At 43.0% G+C, this 16,875-nt stretch overlaps 1 protein-coding gene across 2 annotated transcripts in view; it reads left to right on the top strand.

Moving 5' to 3' along the window:
• CLMN (calmin) overlaps positions 1-16,875 on the top strand; it is a 69,266-nt gene that overhangs the window by 14,350 nt on the left and 38,041 nt on the right. The window contains exon 1 of one of the 2 annotated variants that reach the window (XM_085580682.1): positions 6,461-6,594. The exons of the other annotated variant lie outside the window; for it this stretch is intronic. The gene's annotated coding sequence lies outside the window, so the exon portion shown is untranslated. Of the gene's footprint in view, positions 1-6,460; positions 6,595-16,875 lie in introns of those variants that run through there. 2 annotated transcript variants of the gene reach the window in all.

Below are 16,875 nucleotides of genomic sequence, written 5' to 3'. Positions count from 1 at the left end.
TGGGGGCAGTCCATCTTTCTTCAGACACAGCAAATGACTTACTGGATTTGGTAACAAATTTGAAACAGCAATAGCAAAGCCTTTCTTAGGTCTTTAAGGCAAAATTCTGGTGAGGTTTAACAAAGAAGAGCAGTGGCTGGTGGTGGTCAGAAGGATATTAACACAGAATTGGCTGAAGTAGCATTTTCTGAAATAAGAGAATATCAGTAGGAGAGACTTGAACATGTAGGTAGAAAAAAATCCTATGATTTTGCCTGCTGGCATGAAAAAATCCAAAGCTGCTCAGTGGGGACGTGGAGGAGGAGGTAGTTATAATATAGGATGCTAAAAGATTTTGATGCTTTTTTCAGGACTTAAATCCACCTAACCATGTAATTTGGCAAACCTCAGTAACTATAAGCTGTTAAGCTTGCCCTCATCCTTCCTACTTGTCATATGAATTTCATTGCCTGCAACTGGGATCTGATCTTGCACCCACTGAATTTTTTGCCATTGAGCTCAGCGAGGCTAAATCTGGCTACTGCAGTGGGGAGCTGCTCATCTCTGCCTGTCTCACGTGCAGAGTTGCATGCTAAGGCTCTGAGCACACAGTGAGGGTCCTCCAAGGGCTGTAATGTGGCTGGAGCCAGTTTATATAAGTCTATCTGCCTGCAGTTCAAAAACCTGAATGTACAGAACTATGTACCAGAATTAAATCTAGATCCTCGGATCAGCCTGATATCCCGTATATCCTGGGTTGGCTTGTTGCCAGGTGAGCCAGCAGCACACCTCTGCAAGAGGGGTGATGTGGAAGCCCCTGGGTGGATGTTGCAATGCTTTATGCAGTCATTTGCTTGGCTGTAGGAGTCGTTCTTATGGCTTCTGGCCTATTTCTCAACAAAGCAATTAGCAAGTCCTAAAAGGTCTTGCCTCAAGGCTTTCACAAGCCATTAATTATGCATTTTATTCTGTATCCTGCTTTTCCTTTCTCTAACATGCTCTTTCTCATAATGTAATGTCTTATTTTCCACTTCCATAAAATTTGACAGTCTGGTGTCCAGAGTAGGGGCACAGAAAAGCATTTTTGTCATCTATTTCCAGCATACAATTTCTTTAGTTGGTTGGCTGGTTGATTTTTTTCAGGTGGTGTTTATGAAAGAAAGTGCTTGTTGCAGACAATTGATATCTTTAGGCTATTCAGTGCCTTCCCTTCTGAGAGCAATACCAATCTGCAGGGCATTCAGCAGCAACAGCTGCTGCTCACCTGCCACCATTAAAACACAGGTTTAGAGTTAATTTACAGCACCATTGAGCCATAAACGTGGTCACTGCCACTCTGGTCTGGGCAGCTAAGGAATAACATAGGCTGCATCAACATGTGTACCTTCAAAAGTTAACTTTCCTGAAAGTCAGCCTGGATGCTGGTTCCCCTGAAGAAAGGAAGGGGCTCTGCCTCACCTGTTCGTATGCAAACTGAATTAAGGATACTTTTTTCCTCTGCTGGTGTTCTACATAAGACAAGCTGTTAGCAGTGTGCATCTTCCACTGCACCTTGAAGTCCACCCAAGTCCTGACAACAGAAGCGGGTGCAGAGGAGCAGCGAGGGCGGCAGGGGAGGGGAGCCTGGCCCGAGATGTGCTCTGTGCGGGGTCAGTACCTGGGCTCGCTGGCAGCCGCTGGGGGCTGAGCTGGGAGGGGCAGGCACTGGAGGCTTTAGCTGGAAAGGCTGAGCACAGAGCCCTGTCCTGCTGGAGCACTGGGGCTGAGGCTCATTTGTCTGTAATTCTGGTTTTCGCTTTTGACATAGCCTTGAGGCAGGGAGGATGGGTTGTGTGGCTACTCTAAACAAAAATAGGCTAGGATTTAATTTCAAGAGTATTTTCCTGCTTTTCTGTCTCAACAAGAAGCTCACCGGGGATGCCTGAGCTGCTGTTAATAACAAGGATGCTGGAAAGTGACCACATGCGTGTGGGTGTGTCTGCAGCTGACAAAGCAGGGTTATATACTTAATAGCTGTACACCTATAGTGGTTTCTGTAAGCAGTTTATTAGGCCTCTCCAGACTTCGAGGATGCTCCAGGGAAAATGCCTACACGGCCCCATAGCTATACATTACCTGTTCATCTGCTGATCCATGGGATGCAATTTTTCCTCCAGGCTCACAGAAAATGCTCTCCTAATTCAGTGCTGTGGCAGTGAGTGTGGAATGAAAGATGACTTTCAGCCACTTCAGGAGCTTGCTGCTGCCTCCTCTCAAGAGTCCCCAAGGAATCCTGCATGCCTGCAAGGGAGCCAGCTCTTTTCTCAAATCAGTTATTTGGGATACAGACCCACCCCCTCTAAATGGTAATTCTGGACAGTGTCAGCTGGGAGGTGATTTGGTCCCAAGGCCCATCGTTTTGCTGCTGGGGATTCTCCATGGATGCTGGGATTGCAGCATGTGGGGGTGGGGAACTCACAGATTCAAAGCCTGTGCTCGTCAAATTACACAAGCTGGGTTTTCCAGTACCAGTGTTCTATTGCTTTCTTTGCCCTCCTGCACTGAAAATCTTGTTTAGCTAACAAAATAAATTCTAAGCTGAGGCTGCTCTTGGATTTCTAGAAAATGTAAAATTTAATTGCTAGGATGAGAAATATTTGAGTAGTGAATTTAGTGCCATGGTATAAGCAAGGCAAAGTTTGTAGGGAGAGGTAATGCCTCTTTTTAGGCTGGCTGATAAGTTACTTCATTGTTTTTCATCATCCTGTTTGTTGGCCTAATAAAAGCTCCCACCTCACCTCAGACTTTATTTCGTGGCATGCTTATCTCAGCAACAGAAATCAATGACATTAGCCTAGTGCAAGTGGTCATGTTTCCAGACTGGACTATGAACCAAGCAAATAAATTCAATGTTAATTTGTATAAACCCAGTTTATTTATTGTCTTGCTTTTATTGCTTTTTTAATATCGAATTTGTGACAATTAAGAAAAAAAATTAAGTTCTTTCATTTTTACAGGGTAATCTCTTGAATCAATACAATGAATACATCATTGTATTGTCAACATCCTGGCTACAAATAAGTGTGGTTACAGCAATGACTGACTGAGAATGACAAGTAGCAACATAGCCAAGGCCCAGCCTGACTGCAGATGCAAAATGTGAAATTTGGCCTTGAGAGGTAGTAAGTGGACAAATTAAACTACACATGTAAGCAGGAGAGCACTGTTTTGCTGTACTGCCATAACCTGAGTTTTCCCAGTCACTTTGGTTGACCAAAGTAAACCATCTGTGCTTCATGGTAAAAAGGAACACATAAAATATCTATTCAGTCTGCAGCTTGCTAGTGATCCCAGCATGTATAATTATCAAAACAAGAAGTTTCACTACTTGAAATGCAAATATTACAAATCATATATACATTTTCCCTAGTTTATTTGACTGTGTAGGGTGAGGCCTATTTAAAGTTCATCCTACCTTAGCTTATTTATGCATAGAAATTCCTTGAGGAGTACTTCAGGGAGGAGGCACAAGCCAAGGCTGGGAGATGCCTGAGTGTTTCTTCAGCCCTTGCCAGGCTGTTGACATGCCAGGATCATTCATTCCCAAAAACAGGGTTAGGATTTAATTTATCTTTTCTGTTCTTGCAATGGCTAGCAGAGCAAAGTGGAAATATATTTTAATTTACTAAAGCAATATTCGAGGTACAAAAGGCCCATGTCTGAGAAGACACTGGTGTAAGCAGTAGGGAGATTGTTTGAACTGCTCACTCCAAACTACTTCAGCAAATGTTTCCTTGATCAGTACAGTCCACTCCTATCTGCAGCCACCGTAGCTGCTGGTATTACACGCCTGGAAGGTCCCTCCTGTTGACTTAGCCCTCATTAAAGCTGTGCCTTTCTCACAGCTCTGACTCTTAAGGACAAACACTGAGTTGTGGCACTTTGCAGGGACTGGATGTGATCCCTGAACCTAGCTGCCCTGTCTAATAAGAGTCCCGGGACTCTCTTTACAGTTTTGGCTCAGTGGGTGGCATTTCCCTGAAGCCCTAACTGGAAGTTGGACCTTCTCAGCTGGCCATGTAGGTTTCCCCTGCAGCGTGACTCTTCCCTGGGTTTGATGGTTGTTTGCAGTAGATGAGAATGTGAAACGCCAAATGCCGGGCTGGGAAAGCACTCTCCTTTGCTATGAGAGAATTAGGCTCAGTTTCAGCCTCTGCTGTAACTCTGCAGACACAGAAAAAGGCTTGGGGCCAGGGATGTAAACACTGCAGGCTACAGTGGAAGCCCTGCAGCTACCGAGGTGGCAGGACCAGCAGAGGGGAGGCAGAGGTCACCCTGATTTCCTTGTGACAGGGTCAGCAAGCACTGATCCTTCTCTGCCAGGGGAAGGTTGCTCCGTTCGCTCGCGGGGAGCCCTTGGTCACGTCAGCCCATGTTTGTGCACCAAACACACTATGAGAGCACATAAAAGAGCAGTGTTGTCAGCTGAGCCCCCCCGCCCTACACAAACACTGCCTTGTTTAGCCAGCTTGGCTCGTCATTTTTATTTCATTTTGGCAGGGTAAACTCCTTTTCATTTTCTTCTGTGATGTTGGTAGAAGACTGTGTTCCATCTCTTAGTTGCATATAGTACCTGCTCGTTGTGTCTGCCTTAGAAACCTCCAGGTTTATAGATCTGCACCATGGCAGGTGAAGACTGTGAGAGGCAATTCTCCCCCAGCCCCATCACTGCGAATTCTGAACTCAACCTGATCTGCTTACCCACTTAACTGGTTTTCTTACTGAATGCAGATTGAATTGCTTGTGCACAGGTAAAGCTATTTGTTATAACTGAGTCCATGAGGTTAATGCTGAATTAACAGGACAATTAAGTGAAAATAACTCTTGGGTAAGATTGCTCATGTAGGCCCAAAGAGCATTTTGCTGTAGAAAAAGAACAACTCTTTGAAATCTGAGTTTATGTTACTCTACAAAAGAAACTTGTTAGATGATTGCAGTTTTTGATTATTGCTTCATTCCATTAGCCTTCCACATCCCACCAGCTTGAATTGACTATTAAGTATCACTAAATAATCTCTAAAAATCAGAGTGTTGATATTTGCAAACCTGTCCTTGAAGAGAGGTCATTGCTTTTCATTGTAAAGGATGCAAATGTGGAGGCAGAAGGTAACTTTAGTCTTTTCTCCCTGAAAGAAAAATATTTCCAAGGTCAAGGAGAGAATTTTTGTAGGTGCTGAGTCTTCAAGAGGTGCCTGGCTGCAATTTCCCTGTCACTGCTACCTTGGCATGGTTTGCCACCTTGGACGTGTCTAAACTATGCTGAGCTTGTCTGTGAAGAGATGGGAAATGCTTTAGGGTAGAAGCTTTGTGTGTGTGTGTGTGTGTGTGTGTATTTAGCTATGCAGTCTGGATCAAACTCTCTTTAAGTTGTGCTAATAATTAACCCTCAGCTTGTGGTAACTATCCAGCATAATGATAACCACACTGCTGGCTCCTGTCCACAGGGTTGTTGGGTATTACTGCACAGCATATCCCTTCCACTCGGTCTGGGAGCTGATGTCTGTGAATGTGAATGAATGTGAAAGATTCTAAATTAGGCACACTTGCCAGTATCTTTTTCCAGATTCTAATATTTTATAGACAGATACCAGTCCATCTGTCCTTTGACCTGTTATGTCAGACTTGAAGAATATGCTTCTTGCAGAGACTTCATTAAAGCTCTTGAGCACACACTGTGGGCTATACTCTCATGTTTGTGTTAGCAGTGGTGCTTTCATGTTAAACTGGTTTGACCATAAACTGTATGAGATTAAGTCCATGTCTCTTTTATCTAGATTGTTTTTTCCTTCTTCTGTGTTATGTGATGATGGGTAAGCAAAGCAGCAGTTGGGTCTCTGTGTTGCTAATCACCCTTTCTGTCCAATTCCTTAAGGTAGGAAGGATGCAAACAGGCAGAGAGTGTGTTTATGGCTGCCAATCAGTGATGCTTTGGCAGCTCATATAGAAAACATTACTAAGAGGTGCAGGAATTAACGTAACTTTTGTTTATGCTTAAAATATCATTTGCTTTAAATACCATCTGCTTCTTCTTATCAGATGCTTTGCCCTAACTGCGTTCCCTCACCTGGTTGTCATCAAAGCTGAAATCCTGGCACAGGCAAGGTGGCTGCAGAGCTCCATGAAAGAACCTCATCCTGGGGGCTGAAACTCAGCAATGAGAAACTTTTCACTGCAAACCAAAGGGAGCTCGGGCAGCCTGGGAAGGGCAGAAAATGTGTCCTCACCCCTGTGTGACCCTGCACGGTGACCCTGCATCTCACCCCGCAGACCAGCCATCCTGAGTCTCCCACCAAGCTGATTTACAGCCTCTCCTTAAGTGCATGTGTGAAGGAAACTGAGCTGTAGTTAATCTCATGTTTCTAAGCAACCAGGTAATTCTCTGCAGCCGATCCCTAAAGGGAAATTCCTGTTTTCCTGCACCCCTGCTCAGAGGACACCTTCCTCTTTGCCTTCTCCAGCTCCAGGACAACAGGCAGTGGAGTCTGAGGAGGGTCACAGCTTTGCAGCATTTCTCCAAATGCTGTGGGGGAGGGCGAGGAAGCACAAAAAGGGCACTTTGTTAATGGTCTGTAACAGGTAAGGAGGTGTTCCTTGCAAATCAGTAGAATAGAGAGTGTGGAAAGTTTAAATGTTTTTCCCAGAGCTACGCTGAAAATCACAATGAGAAGGGAGGTGGGGGGGGGGAGAGGGGGAGAGAAGGAGTTGTGTGCTCCAAGAAGCTTAAAAATGTCTGAATAGTGTATTGCCAGTCCTGTTTACAGTGAAACCTGTTTACTGTTAAGTTTTGATGATAGAAGTGACTGAATTCTATTCTGTCTGTTTGAGCCCCTCAGAGTGAATACAAGGAACTAGCCTTTTATTGATAAAAGGTTCCTGAGCCTCAGACCTCAGACTATAGAAATAGGAGTTACAGGAAATTGAGATGAAATGAGATCTCTGAGCTTCTCCACTTTTGGAAGAATGGAAGCTGGGCTGAGGGTTCATAATAATAATTGTTTTTAGGGCTCTCTTTTTTTTTTTTTTTAAAGTCACACAACCCTTACACAAGCAGTTATACTGTAGGGGCCTCAATCTGCTCAGCTCCACCACTGAAGGTGATGTGTGCTGAACCCAGAGATGTTTTGGAATGGTGACAGGAATTGGGCAATGAACTCTAGTCACAGCTCCAGCCCCAGTGGGGAAGGTCAGTACCTGACCCTGGAATTAGCTCATTTGGTTTGAGCATGGTGCTAATAATGCCAAGGTCACAAATTTGATCCCTGAACAGGCAATTCAGAGAAGAGCTGGACTCGGTGATCCTCATCAGTCCCTTCCAATGCAGAATATTTTGTGATTCTGCTCAGGGAAGCAGTGGTGAGTAACTTGAGAAATGCTTCTGTTGGTTGAAGCCTGCTCATTTGACCAAACAGAAATTCTGGTTGGGGGGGGAGCTAGAAATTCAACAGTAGGCAACAGGAGGAAATATAGTTAATAGAAATGGACATGCCACGTAGGACAGGTGCATCACTGTCTTGAGGTTTGGGGTTTTTTGCCTTGCTGGAGCTCAGCTGAGAAACTTTCCCTGTTGGCCTTTGTCCTGTTTATTGACAAATATGTGCTATTGGCTACTGTTGAGGACACCAAGGCCACTTCCATTTAATCCAGTTAAGATTCTGTGTCAAATGGACATTTAGGTGTGACCCAGCATTCTGTTCAGAAAAATGTGTGCTAAACCACTCTGCACAAAGGTTTTATAGCTTGGGTAACCAGATGCTGGGAGCACAATTCTTTGGAACAAGTCTACAAGCCTGATGCATTTAAACCTGTAACAGACATGTACTTTTACAGAGTGAAGTATGGAAACAACTTTTGAAAGTACAACTTCAAGGTACATTCTTGAGTTATAACTTATGGGAGGGGCACTCATGAGAGGGACTTGGCTGAGGTGCTGACCAGGCAGGGTGCCATGTGCCACGTACCTCCTCGCTGACCTCGGGGGAGCCACAGAGCCACACCTCTGCAATGGCCACATAACTTCTTCTCCAGCACCACCCTGGCCCTTCGCTGCTTTGCCCTGGAAGCACAAGGACAGGTTCACCTGGGCATTGCCAGCCAAGGGCTGTCCTGCCCATCCTGTGGCCCGTGCATGGGCTTGCCTCTGTGCTGCTGCGCAGAGGAGCGCAACCAGGGCTGCCTGGGGCTGGGCAGATTTTATTTCCAGGCAGGAAACGCTGTCGGGGCAAACTATGAGGAAATCTTCCATCAGACTCATTTTAGTCTTCAGTGTTGGCTGCGTGTATGTGTTCACGTGGCAGCAGAGGAGCTGGCAGGGCAGCGTGGCTGCAGCCTGCCCTCGGAGCTCGCTGCTCGCACGGCACGCCCGGAGCCGCGGCGCGAGGAGCAGCGTCTGGCGGGTACCCGGCAGCCTGTGCACAGCGAGTTTCTTCCTCTGGGTACTTCTCTTGAAGACCTGACCATGGTTGAGGGGAGGGATTAGTGGGCAGGAATTGCCTGAGAAGACAGAGAGATTAAAGGTGCTGTTGTGATTTTGGTTTGGGAACACACAAGACAAATTCTAGTTGACAACCACCAGCATTGCATATGAGGTAGCTGTTTTCTGTCAGGCGTGTCTGCTCTCAGCACCAACATGGGCTTTCATCTGTTTTTAAATTAATGTTAATTACAAGTTATTAATACTTTTTTAAACAGCAAAATGCAGCTGAAAGCAATTACCCCTAATTGCTAATTTGTGTATGTACACCCAAAATGGTAATCTCTTCATCTGAACACCCAGTTCTCACTGGAGTCAATCAGTGTGTTTTTGCTTCCATTTTTTACTTCAGTTTTGGATTGTCTGATAGCCTTTCTTTTTAATGGCTCCACTGAAAGCTACAAGACTTCTTTCACAAGTTCTGTGATCTTCTGGGAAGCATGATCTTCTTAACTCTTAAGGAGGCCTAACTAAAGAGATGTTTTGGAGGAGAGCTTAAGACACAATCATGACATTGGGAATTAATAAGTTCTTGCAAGTTGTGCATTACATGCACTTGAATTTGTGCTGGATCTCAATTTCATCTGTGAACATCATCATTTTTTTTCAGAAGCTAACAGCCACAAAGGCAGCTTGTGCTGATAAATTTTTGGTACAGTTCAATGCTGACCTTTGCAACCCCAAGTCTCAGATGGTTTTGAACTTGAAAATTTAATTCAGAAATACCATGGCTTCTTTTTTCATCTGCATATTTTCATCCCTGCTAATGCAGGAAAGATTCAAAGCTGCCAAATTCTGCCAGTGGGAAATGGCCTTTCTGGTACTGCAGCCACAATCTGGTAGAACAGATTGTTAGATGGGTTGAAATCTGCTGGGACCACCTTCAGATGGACTCCAGGAGATCAAAGGGCTGACATCCAGCTGGCACCAAGTAGTGAGCAGCATACTCTGCTGGAGTCCACATTGCTCGACATTTTGATCAGCACAGAGTGTGCCGTCCTCAAATGTGTGAATGACACTAAATTAAGGGTGGCAACGGCAAATGAGAGAGCCTAAATCCACAGGAATAAACTTGGTGACTAGGCCAACCTGAAGCTCGTGGAATTCAGAAAACAAAACACACTGCACCTTGGTGAGACCAACTCCTTGCAGTGGTAGAGGCTGGGCAGCAGCTGTGTGACTTGTGGTGCAGCTGATAAGGACGTGGATATTACTGTGAATGCCAGAAGATTCTAGGAGATCTGAAAGTTGAAAATAACCCAACAATGCACCTTGACTGTGAATAAGTGAAGCCATCTTCTGGGTTACATTGGGAAGGTCATTACCTTCTGTGTTTCAGTGTTAGTCATGGCCAATCTTGTCCAAGGGGCTATCATAGGGCAGTTGACATTTACAGGGTGTGGAAGGGGACTTACTTGAGAGATAGCTCATTCCTAACACTGGCATTTGTCTGAGCACTTGCATTTTGTGCAACGTGTTTTTGTCCTAAAGTTTTACTTGAAATGTGCCTATTTTCACTTCCATAGGAGACCTGAAGAAAGATAAATATGCTAAGGCAGGAAAAATATTATTGGGTATTGACCAATTGTTAAAACAATTGCTTTTCTTTGTCTAAAATAGCCCAGCTTTTAAAAAGAACTGAATGAGGAAATTAAAATGATTTTTATGCCACCTATTTCTTAGTGTTACAGAACTGCCTGCCTTTTTTGGAAGATATGCAGTACTGCAAGTGCTCAGGAATTTCTTTCCAGTAGCCAAGATCTGCAGCTGAGCCCTGTGCCCACTGCCCTTTGTGCTGCCCTTCTGCAGCCAGCAAATTCCAACTGCAATGTGGTTGCTCCTTGGAGAATATGGGTGACTGATGCTGAAACACTTCATCCTACAGTAGTGAGTACTCCCAGGTGGAGGCAGACATGCTCAGCCATCATCAGCCTTCAGGTGTTTTAGTTCTGTTTAGCAAGCTGAGTATTCAAAGAGACTTTGTTATCAAAAGTTGCTCTCTTATTTTTCTTTTTTTTACATCCTTACTTCAAATTATAGATTCACCTCTTAGCCTGATGTATATCCATAGTAATTTTCCTGCACTAATAAGGATAAGAGGACTTCTGACTGTGCCACTGGCACTTCAGAGCTGTCAGGCTGTTAAGGAGGAAAGTGCAGCTGCCAGCTCTACTATAGAGCTCACACGTGTCTGTGGGCAGCAGAGCCAGCCTCCATCGTGGAGCTGTGACACAGAGATTTCTGGACTGGAGAAGCATTTGTTGCAGCTCCCATCCTACCTGGGTAGGTGTGGATCATGCCATGTGTGCCCAGTCCATTCCACTGTGCCCCAGTACAGCTGGCAGCACCAAGCCCCCTTGGAGAAGCTGCCAGGGATGTCAGCTAGCAGCAGGCTTTGCAGCTTTGCTGAGAGCAGGGATTTTGGTAGGCTTCACCTATGGAAAATGATTCTTCGGCCATGGTCTATATTTAACTAGCTTCTGTTTGTGCAGCATTAAGTCACTGGAACAAGATGAGTTTGTTTTATTTCTACTGATATGGCATCTTGCAGCTGATGCCAGTCAAATCCCACACCCTGAGCCCTTGTTTAACCAGGTGGCACATTTCATCCTGGAGCAGCTTGTAAAATTAAACTGAAAAGGAGGGAATCTTCATCTGCCTGTAAGGTGCCACCAGCACGGTGAAAACAGAACAGTTGTGTGAGTCTTGCAGAAGGTAGGGATGCCTGTGTGATGAACACATTCCCCAGCTGAGAGCCAGAGTATCTCAGGATCAGTGGGTGTGTGCCCTCCATGTCAGACCTCTGCTGCCAGCCTGCTCTGCATATGTCCAAGGGACCTTTGACTCATCTAAGCTCTTTCTTATATATGAAAGTCTGGATCTGCTGGATGTTGTTCTCCTAACTGAAGATTTAGTTCTGGTGGAAAATACCTGCTGCCTTTTAATTATTTATTCCTTCAGCTATGAAATAACCAACAGACAGGATCCTTTTATGGTAAGCTGGATTTAAAAGGTAGCAGCCCCTTGTGATTCTGATATTTAATGCATGAACAAGGACTGAATGCTGCTATGAGGCCTCCTGAGATGGTGCATCAGCTGCTGCCTTTGGGCAGCATAATGCAGAGATGCCTCAGGGGTGTTGTGTTCATCTTGTGCTGGCCTGAGATGTTATAGCTGAGTGACTAGGTATGTGTAATGCTCCCCTAACCACAGCTATCACAGAGCAGCATCACAAGTGGGTTATGATTGCTCTGGTTTTCCAAATTGTTGTCTGGTAAAAAAGGAACTACCTCTATAGAGCTGCACCACTTTATCAGCTGTGAGATGGAAAGAATGAACAGGGCTGGGAAGAGGAAGAGATAACCACGTGCCAAGATTACAGCCAAGATCAAAGACTGAATGGGGAAATCAGCACCAGCAAAACAGAGAGGTAGGAACGATAAATGCAAAGCAGGCAAGAAGGAAAATAGTTATTGATCCTTATGTGTCCAACCACTTGTGCAAAACAAAGTCATCCATTCACATCACTGGGAGTAGGATTGGGATGAGCAGCTAACAAAATGTGTAATTTAAATGTTGTAAATCAACAGTATGTGTACTTTTTTCTGTGGCTTATGACTGAATAGCTAAAGGTATATATTAGGGAGAGAGAAAATGAAGAAACTGCTAAGATAAGGACTTTTCTTGTAGTGCAGACCCTGGAAATACACAGGAGAGAATGGACAATCAGCCTGTTGACAGACGTTACACATACCTGGTTTTTATCACAGCTCTATGTTACATTTTTGAATGCTTTTAAGAATCTTGAGAATCTAAGGTTTTGTTAGCTGTTTTATTCATAGACACACAATCAAAATGTTAGTTCTCATCCTGAGACCTTACAAAGTGCTTATAGAAGGTAGGGATACTAAGGAATGGAAACAAATTCGTTTGCTTCTCTCATGTTGGTGGTGTACCTCAGCAATCCTTTGCTTTAACTACCAAACTGCAACTATTTCTGAAAATACAACCATTGTATGCAGCCATTGGATCACTGAGTACTTTGTTAGACATGCCATAATTTTCCCTCCTATATGAGGACTCATGCTTTGTTTATGAAGTGTCTCCAGTCTGGACAGCAGCAAAAATCTCTGTGATGTATGTGTGACTCAAGAGACTAAATAAAATGGCTCAAGGGCTGTTAAGACATACTTTAACATACAGTTTAAATAGAAATAAACCAGTGCTGCTGCCAAGACAGGCAGAGGTATAACACACCCTTTTCCCCCTTGGCTCATACAGGCACAAGTGTTTGTGTGACTGTGCAGTGAATTGGATCGAGTGACCAAGTTAAAATAAACCCTTTTGTCCATCCGGTTAACTTTAACTGGCATCAAATCCTGCATCTGGTTTCCCATGGAATTACAGAAGAATTTAGACAGCTCTTCCCTATCCCCCATTCCCAGCCATTTGAGCTGATGGAGAACATTAGGCAAATCTTTGCACAGAGCTATCTGCATGCCCTCGTTGGGTATGTAAACCGGGAATCTGTGATAAAGGTAGGGAAAAACAGGCACAGCACTACACGTCACGTTTAGTCATGTACCACTAAGGCATGAGGAAGAAAGCAAATTGTCGTTCTGGGTTTTCTACCTGATGTGGTATTGCAGATTTGCAGTTCTGTCATGAGATAAATGTTATGTGGCTGATGAAGCTTCCTGTAGGCAAGCATTTCTCCATTCCTGCATTTCTACTTTTGATTGCTTCCTAGGATAGAAACTTGAATCCAGCTACATGAACACTTCTAAGTTAAAGAAGTAGTAGTATTTTAGTTACAACCTCTGTTTTCAAGAATAGGCTATAACTAATTACATGACTGAGTTATAAAAATATTCAAATATGAGTCATATTAAAAGTAGCAAACAAAACTTTTTTTGCTTTTGAAGACTGTGAGAATATCCCTTCCCTTGCAATTAAGCTCTGATCCAGGCATTCCACAGCCATCCTATTTATAGGCATAAGGGCTTTAGTTTGGTTCCAGACCCTCATGGGGAAGGAATTGAGAGCAAAATGGGAAAGGTAGAATCTGCTCTTCTCGCTGGGCATTCAGGTCCCCTCAGTGGGAGTAAAAGGAAGTCTGAGGCTCTCCTGGGCTGGATGCAACTGGCTGTGCTAAAATACAAGATGAGCCAAGAACAGACTTGGCATTAAGTGTTTCCCTCTGATGCTTTAAGTTTTAGCTCTCATGTTTTCCAGATTCTGTACTGCATTAGTGTATAACTCTGAACTTCATATAAAGTGTTAGCAAATTCTCTTCACTGTTTATTTAGACAAAACAATCCTTTTCCAGCCTGAGAACCAAGGACATTGTTGCAGCCTCAGGCCCAAAAAGTAAAAACAACAGTGAATTGAGGAGAGCAATCTGGAGGATGGGACTTCATAACCTGAAACTCTAATTGGACAATTAACCCCAACAATTAACCCAATGGACCAAAACTTATAAAAGTGTGCAAACTTGTGATCCACCATCCATCTTGGGTGGAGCCATGGCTGGGCTTTTGTACTGCCAAGCTGTATCCTTTGAAGACCTTTTAAGAAATCCCTACTTTATTCCTTTAACACTGTCTAGCCTCTGTTCCAGGTAGGCTCTCAAGGTGTCACCTCCTTTCGGTGAGTGCCAGGATGCACTCCTGGGTAGGATGCACAGGCTGATGGGTGACAACCTAACTCATGAGGGGAATGTATCCTACTGCCCCAGCCCATTAAAACCAGGAGTTATTTTAACACCACATAGCCCATTGCTGTTGATATTGATTATATGTTGTTACTGTACAAGAAAACGATGTGCAGATAATGGAGAGCACACATGGAATCATGATTACATCTCCTGCATTTGCCAGAACGTGCAATGAAGAGTTTGACAGCTCTGCACTGACCTGCTGGCTGCAGAACACCAGACAGCAACTGATGTGATCCAAAACTTGGAGATACGAAGTTAACTTCCAACTTTTTTACATAATAAAACTGCTAGCTTAAGTGGCTTATTAGTTCAGCATTTTCTATTATGTGGGTTTAAAAAAAAATTGGTTCCAACAATTTAGGATGGATTTACTGTACTGTTGAATTACAATGTAGTTCTTTGCTGCTTATGTTATTATGTTTATCTCTAAAGATAATGAACAAAAATTTACTTTGCTTTGCAAAAGTTTTAAACTCTTGGCTAGGGAAAACAGCCTCAACCCAGCATTACAAGTATCTTTTTGAATAATTTTCTGGGGAAATGACATAACTCACAATTGGGATACAAGCTACCATAGGGAATAGAGAAATTGAATACATATGGGGAAAATCACAGTGTCTCTAATTGTGTTTCTTGTCCTGAGTCTTTGAACATCAATAAATGTTGAAAAAGACATTTTTGAAAGGGTAGCAGCATATTTTTCTGAAAGCTTTAAGCAAGTACTTCAGCTTTTTCAGAATGCAGCATAAAAGCTACACTGACAAAGGAATAGAAGATGATGAAAGTAATTATATTTTAAAAAATTAAATAAACACACTAGCAGCTTACTAAAGAAATACGATTTTGCTAGGCAACAGGTATGTTGCTTGGGCTCCTAAGGTGGAGGTGACCTAAAATCTTCAAATAATGCTTTCAGCTTCAGAGGTGCAGCAGGATATCTGTACTTTCCTGGTAGCACCACCAGTCTCCCTGTGGCACTCCTTATCCTTTTCCTGCTTCTGTGCTAGGAGAGGAGTCTCAAGTGTCTCTCTGCAAATGTGGCTGCAAGTCTTATATCCTAGTCACAGCTTAAAGATATTTTGCATGTAACATATTTAGATTTAGGGATTTGTAATAAAAAAGTTCATTCTGATATGTAGAGAGAATTAGTTTTAAAAATCAACAGATCTATATGGATTATGATTCAGTAAAACTCAGTACACTTTTCATTTTCAAAAAACAATTGACAGCTCAGTGTAACTTTAACCAAAACTTACAGAAGCTCAATGCTTCAGTGAATTGAATTGGATAGTCATCTTAGGAGCTACAGAAATATCTGAGGTGCTGACATTACTCCAATGATAAAATCTATAGACTGATCTTTACCTAATAATGTGCAGAAATCCTTCCTTTTCTTTCTTCCTTCCTTTCACCCAGCATCCTTTTGGCATGGAAAGTGTTATTTTCCATCACACTGCAGTTGCATGGTTCTTTTTGATGTATCACACTTGCACACTTCCCACAAGCTCTGAGCTGCTTAATCTTATTAAGGAGTCATACCCAAATTATACAACAGGAGTCGGTGGTCCTTTTGGAAATCCTAACAAGTAGCATTTACTCAGCAGTGGAACACTGTGCTTATTGATGAGAGTGATGCTTTTTAAAGGAAATAGCCTGCACAGCTGTTTCTTAATTGCTGAAACATTTAAACTGAAAGCAGTTTAAAATATAATGATGCTTCTGTAGAGGAACCTTTCATGTCCCTGAATTATTTACAATATTGGTCTGCTGTGCTTGCTTTTCCATCTGCCTTTAATATGCATGAAGAAAAAATGAAAGTGCCTGTGATTTGCACCTACATTTTTTCCATGCTCCTTGAAATGTTCCTCCTGAAGGTCAAATTATCAAGCCTAGAGAAGAGACAGAGATGTAGCGTGTTTATGAGGAAACACAAGAACTGCTCAAAAGCAACATGGAGCAATTTGCATTCAAATTTGAGGAAGAAACTCAGGTTACAGAGGGCAGGAATTTGGAGAGCCCCACAAGGGTCTGTGTGCAGCTAGTAAGACACAAGACAGGCTGGTCTTGGAATTAGCTGAGGTGTTTCTGAAACCAGCATTTTCTGATCTTTTCTGAAACATTTTATTTTCTGGTACTTGGTATGTGTAATAGAATAAAATAATCAATTTAACAAGTAAAGAATAGAATATGAAGGCAAAGTAACAATAACTAGAAGGGCTGTGCATCCAGCAGAAACTACCTGGAAAAAGGGACTCCTTGGCAAATAATGCTTGCTTGCATGTGGAAAAAATACAGAACCTGAGTACAGAGAGGACCATAGGAAAGAAAAAAATAAAAAACCCTACTTAAAATTATTGTCTAGTGATAGTATGGGGGAGCAAATGACAAGCTGGTGAATCTGCAGGATTTATTTCTGCTGTTCAAAGTACATGGTGCATCAATTTTTAATGAGATAGAATGTACTTTTTGGGGAGAGAGAAGTATGCATATTGGTTTTTTTCTCTGACTTGACTCAAGAAGCAGAAGGAGGATGGATGGTGGGATAATCTGTGGAACATGTGACTTCATACCCCAGGAAAAATTGAAATTCACCCCTAGAGAAATGCCTGTAAATTGCAAAGGCTGATGAACTGTTCAGGGAAATAATAAAATAATGCCAGCCACTAGT

The sequence above is a fragment of the Lonchura striata genome, chromosome 5 (genome assembly GCF_050655825.1).
Source record: "Lonchura striata isolate lonStrDom1 chromosome 5, ASM5065582v1, whole genome shotgun sequence".
Classification (NCBI taxonomy): Eukaryota; Metazoa; Chordata; class Aves; order Passeriformes; family Estrildidae; genus Lonchura; species Lonchura striata.
This window is presented reverse-complemented; position numbering and strand designations above follow the sequence as displayed.